Consider the following 6197-nt stretch of genomic DNA (forward strand, 5'->3'; position numbering starts at 1 on the left):
CCGGGATGTCCTCGCGGGCGCCTGGAGGGAAGGGGCCCTGATGGCGCTCAGCTGCCTCGCGGGTCCTCGGTCCTGGCACCTCGGGGAGGGGCCGCTCCTCGTTTTTTTCCTGGGACCGGGATTGGGAGGGGAGGCTGCCTGGGTCCCGGTGCTCGGCTCTGCCTTAGCCTGAGACCCCGGGAGAGGGTCGAGGGCGAGAGTGGACAGATTCCCCCCTCCCCGGCTCTCCCCCTCCCCTGCCACCCCTGCGGCTGCCACCGGGAGCCCAGCCTTTGCGGATCCTGGAAGCAGTTCCAAGCCAGCAAGCAGACACCCATGCGTTTGGGAAGAGGATTTGGAGGTTTGCCCTTAAACAGTTTGTCACTGAGCCCTTAACCCCCAAATTCCTACTGCTAGTCATCCTTAGGGAGCATGTGCCAAGTGCCCATGCCTGTGGGAGGCTGGTGCATCTGTGTGATGTTCTCCCTAACCCTAACCCTAACCCTAACCCTATCCCTAACCCTAACCCTAACCCTAACCCTAACCCTAACCCTATCCCTAACCCTAACCCTAACCCTATCCCTAACCCTAACCCTATCCCTCCCCCTAACCCAATCCCTAACCCTGCACCCCAGTGTAGTCCCCAGGCCAGCAGGGGCAGCCCCCTGGAGCTGGCGGGAAATGCAGAACCCAGATTCCCAAACCTGCATCCCCAAACCTGAAGGCTTGGCAGGAAGGGTGGGAGGGTCTGGTCTGAGGGAGCAGCGAGGCTGGGCTGACGGGGTCCACGCCTGGGAAACTGCCTGCGGACGTCTGGTCTCTCAGTGGCTCTGCTGTGCCCCGTGCTGGCACCTGAGACCTTGGCTGGCTGTGGGGACAGGGCACCGGCCAGGCTGACGCTGTGCGGGGAGCCCTCACTGTCCAGGGGAGACCCCCATAACTGGTTCAAGCCCCTCTTCCCAGATGCTGGTGCCCACTGCCCTCCTCGGCCTGTGGCCTCTGCCTCCAGGACCGTCCCTGTCCCTCCTGTGGCGGGAGGCAGGCTCCCACTGGCTGCAGTGAGGCAGCCTGGGGGCGGGGAGGGAGAGGGCTCTGGTAAACACAGCTCAGAGACAATGGCTTTTCCATGGCAACAGCTCGGGCTGGGAGAGCAGCTCCTGCCCCCCCATCCTGCTGCCACTGGGCATGTGCAGCCTCCGTGTCCCACCCGGAGAGCAACTTGGCCAGGAGAGTTCGTTTCCAATCCTCCGGGGAAAATCCCTGAAAGCAATCCCAACAGCCCGACTTTCCTCAAGCAAAGCAAAGCCCTGGGTCTGCAAAATAGCGGCGCCTTTTCCTTTCTCCTCTGGTCTCTCCCTCCTTCCTGCTCCCCTCTTGTTGTTGTTGCATTAAACATGTATGCTCTGTTTTTCATCTAGCTTTATCCTGATTAGGCTTTTTCCATAACATTTTTCCTTTGTAAATTTCTCCAGAATATATAATCTTGTTTTTATTTGACTGTTGTAAGCTCCATGAGATCAGAAGCTGTGTCTCCATATATCCATCCACCTACCTATATACCAACCCACCCAACTACCCATCCACCTAACCATTATCCATCCATCCATCCATCCATCCACCCATCCAACTACCTGCTCATATACTCACCCACCCACCTATTCATCAACCTATTCACCTACTCACCCATCTATCCATTCATTCACCCATCCAGCCAACAATCCATTCATGTATCTGTCCATCCATCTACTCATCAGCAAACACCTGGAGTGCCTGCCGTCTGCCTGGCCCGCAGGTCTTACTCTCACAGAGACCTCCTTCCCATGGGGACCAGACATCACGATACGAAGTGTTAAATGCAGGTCGAATGGTCTGTACAAAGCCCCGTGGGACCAGAGAGAAGCTGTTGGCTAAGTTGGGGGTCATCAGGAAGATCTCAGAGTGGAGGGGGCTCATCAGGAGAGCCTTGGGGGTAAGTGCTGGGCAGGGGGACCAGCATTTATCCAGAGGGAACAGCTGGTGAAGGGTTTGTTGGGACTGAGACCTGGGTTACAGAAGCGAAGTGGGGGCACAGGTGTGTGGGTCTGCCTTGTGAAGGGCCCCAATGACACCCCGGGAATGTGTATTGACTCTGTCAACAACGGGGAGCTGCTGAGGAGCGGAGGGGTGAACGACGTGGTCAGCACTGAGTGTATTGGAGAAAAACTCCTCTGGGAGCAGGAACAGGAGGCTGAGAGCTGTGGCTTCTCCAACAGCAAAACCACAGACACGGGCGACGCTCTCCTGAGTGTTGAAATTCTCCGTGAGGTTTAGAAACCTCTGTCTGGGGTCACGCGCTTGTTGCTCAATTCCCAGCAACACTCAGGAAGCCCCATGTGAGCAGGGGTGGGGTGCTTGGCCCGGGAAGGGCGGATCCCCCACTAGCCCCAGAGTTTTACACACGTGGTTGAGAGACCCCTGTTACCTAGCAAACTCCTCATGATGACGCACGTGGCCTTCGGGAGCCAGACCGAATGGTCCAAACCCCAGCTCCTCCATTTGCACGCTGGGACATCCTCCCTTCCAGAGGTGGGGCCTAACCCCCCTGCCCCCCGCCGCCCCCTGTACGGACTGGCTTAGTGACTTATTGTACTGAAGAAGCAGAAGCAGACGCTTGTGTGGCCTCAGAGGTGAGGTCGTTAGAGGCCCCGTGGCTCTCGCTCTATTTCTCCGATCACTGGCTTTGGGGAGAATGATCTGCCACACTGTGAGGACACTCAAGCAGCCGAGAGAGAGGCCCATGTGACAAGGACCGAGGCCTCCAGCCAACAGTGAGGGAGCCCCCACGTTGGAGGGGGCCCTCCAGCCCCAGCTGCCCGCAGGCCTGGCTGTATCTGCAACCTGGTCAGAGGCCCTGAGCCGGGCCCACCCAGCCAGCAGCGCCTGGTTCTCCGCCTGCGAGAAGACACGTTTGCTGTTTACAGCCACCAATGTTGTGCAACGATTGATAATCTAACACAAGGTGCGCCCGTGGCCCTGTCCTCCTATCACCCACGTAACTGGGGGGAAACAAGGTTATCTACATTGTGTAGAACTGAGGTACGACGTTCTCTACATCATGGAGGATCCGAAGGATTGTGTGAGTTAATTCACAGAAAGCACTGGGTGCCTGGCACAGGAAGTGCTCGGTGAACGTCAGCTTTACCGGTTGCTAGTGGGAAGTGCCTGGATTCAGGCAGAGGGAGAAGCGTGGGGAAGAGGAGCTCTTGCTGAGTGAATGGAGATGGAAACCAACTCTGGAGTGGGATGTCCACGCCAACGAGGGAAGGGGTGCACGGGGTGGGGGGTGGGGGAAGGGAGGACCCGTGCCCTGGAAGTGCCCTCGCCCAGCACCCTGTGCGTCTCAGGAATTCTCACCCACTTTCCGGTTGGGTCCTTAACTCCACAAATACTGTTTAGACGCTCTCTGAATTGCCACAGACCTCGTGGCTTCAAGCAATGGGAAGTTACTCTCAGACATGAGAGTCAGAAGTGTGAGCCAAGGGGTCTGAGGGCTCCAGGGAGGGTCCTTCCTGCCCCTTCCAGCTTCTGGTGGCTCCCGACATTCCTTGGCTTGTGGCTGCATCGCTCCATCTCTGCGCCCATCGTCACAAGGCCTTTTCCTGTCTCCTCTTCTGTCTCTTATGAGAACACTTGTCATAGGATGTGGGGACCTCTACAGCGATCTCATCTTGAAACTATTAATTATATCTGCAACGACCCTTTTCCCAATAAGGTCACACTCAGAGGTACTGCATGTTTCTGGGGGTCACCCATCCACCGCCTACAGATGGGCTGGTGCGAGAGCAGTGGCCAGCTTGCCGGGAAGGTGGTGCATTTCTAGGGCTGGGGGTGCGGGTGGGGACGCAGGGCTCTGGTGTTGGCTTTCACCAGCTCTCGCTCAAGTGCCCCAGCTCCCTCCGCTAGGAAAGCTTCTCCAGGAAGCACGTCCTGACTCACACCACCACCCTGAGTGACATCATAATCTCTTCAGCTGTGTATTCGCAGAGGGAGGACGGCAGCCCAGAACATCACCAAAAATGCACACCGAAGCGCCCGGCAAGCCCCACAGAAAAACCAGATGTGCAGGAAAGATGGAGCCGGATGCACATGTGGCTTCCCCGGCACAGAAATGCCCCTGGACACGCATGCGAGTGGCGGGCGGCGGGTGGAGAAGCCTCCATTTTCAAGATTCTCATGTCTGTGCCCATTTCCCTCAATGAGGACAGCATCCCGTTGGATGGGGCCCGCCCCCTACAGGATGACTCAGCTAATCACATCCGAGGGACCCCTTTTCCAAACAAGGCCACATTCCTGGGTAGCGGGGTTAGGACTTCACCGTAAGAATCCGGGGGACACAATTCAACCATCACAAGCGTGACCACCGCGTGGCACAGGCGCTGAGGGGAGCGTAGGCTGACAGAGGATGCAGTAGTCTCCATCGCCCAGGTCAGGGGTGTTTATGAACTTTTGTTTTCTTTTGCAGAAGAGGATGGGGGTGCAAAACTGAAGACCACGTAAGTCAGAGGAGAGAAGTGGGGTAATGAGTGACCAGTGTCGGACAATCAGCCCGCCATTCAGAGCACAGCGTGGGCTCTGGCCGAGCCCCGCTGGACACAGACCTCGCGCTGGGAGTTCACCTGCTGGGGGTGGGCGGGGGGAGGGGGCCAAGCGTATGGTGACGGAAGATGCGGTGACTGCGGGTGATGGCACACAATGCGATACACCGATCACGTATCCTAGAAATGCACAGGTGGAACCTTCCTGAGCTTATTAACCATGTCACCCCAAGAGATTTCACACGAGAAGTTCAACTGTTAAAGGACTACAAGAAAACATAGCAGGATTATTTTATGTTAAATAATTTAGGGATAGCGAAGGCCTATTCCTACAACATAAACGATTCCTATATCCCTAAAACCTGAGCATTCCTATGACATAAAACTGAGCTCCCATAAAGGAGATAATGATGAGTTTCACTACAAAAATAAATATATTCCGCAGGCAAAAGCTTAACAAAATAACAAGTACAACGAACAGAGGAAGCCACGAGGCAAAGGACAGACTGTGAAACGTATTTGTAAAACTTACAGTGGACAGAGGGCTCATTTCCTTCATGTAAGACAAACCTTTCCAAGTCAACATGGAGAAACTAAAACCCAGGAGCAAAAATGGGCCCAGGAAGATGAGGGCCGGGAAAGACACACCAGTAAAGATGTCACAAGGTGCTCTGCACTCTGGGCCGTCCGTGCTCCGGGTGACGCAGGCGTGTTTCCGCAGGACCCCCCCCCCACCCCCCCGGGGAGGATGACACAGCACACAACCTGTGGGGGCAGCTGGCAATAACTGTCACCCATAATATGCAGGTCCATTTGTATCCCACAAATCTCACTTCCTAGGATCTAGCCTATGGAACTCAAAGTCCTTGTAGTGCTTTTGGTTATAGAGAGAATGCAGGAAGCTATCTAAATATCCATCAATAGAATAAAATACATCCATAAAATAGAACATTATTTTGCAGTTTAACTATGTTAATGTGCTAATAAAGATTTATAGTATACGTTACATCTTTCAAAAAGCATTAGCCATGGGCAAAATGCACGCCCCGTGTGTGTAATGAAATGGGAGTATGTATCCGTGCTTGCGGACATGGTCGCCCGGGTCTCGGGCATTTCTAGAAGGCAGACACGCAACCGTGGGTGGTGGTCCTCTCGGGGGAGGGACGGGGAGCAGAGGGTGGGAGGGGATGTTTTTCACTCTGTTCTTTTATACCGTGTACAAGCGTTACTTTTAATGTAAAGGCATTAAAGTTACAATTAAAGAAATGGTGAACAGGAAGCTGACTCCTCCCCGGCCATAAACGGGGTCTGCTCTGTGCGGCTCTGAGGCGCTCTCCATTAACACACAGCTGAGCTCGGCGGCCGGCACAATTAACTGCTTTAGACAGAAGCGGAGAAAGGGGGCCCATCACCCAAGTCACACTGGCTACACAGTTGGCAGTGAGGGGCGCTCATGCAGGAAGGCAAGTGTGCCTCAGATCTGGTGTTCCCAGTTTGTCACCTGCACACGTCCCCCCTCTTGTTCGCTACCCATCAGGACACACGTGCAGACATGGACCTTTGCACTTGACAAAGGCCTCAGCTCCCGTGCCCCAGGTGCCTGGCCACAGACTGGACAGGTGGGAGGGGAGAGTGAAGTGAGAG

General features: G+C 55.3%; 1 protein-coding gene across 1 annotated transcript in view; it reads right to left on the reverse strand.

Moving 5' to 3' along the window:
* The window catches only part of KCNJ6 (potassium voltage-gated channel subfamily J member 6), a 163194-nt gene that overhangs the window by 9973 nt on the left and 147024 nt on the right, over positions 1-6197 (reverse strand). The window lies entirely within an intron of this gene.

This window comes from Myotis davidii, unplaced genomic scaffold (genome assembly GCF_000327345.1).
Source record: "Myotis davidii unplaced genomic scaffold, ASM32734v1 scaffold227, whole genome shotgun sequence".
NCBI lineage: Eukaryota > Metazoa > Chordata > Mammalia > Chiroptera > Vespertilionidae > Myotis > Myotis davidii.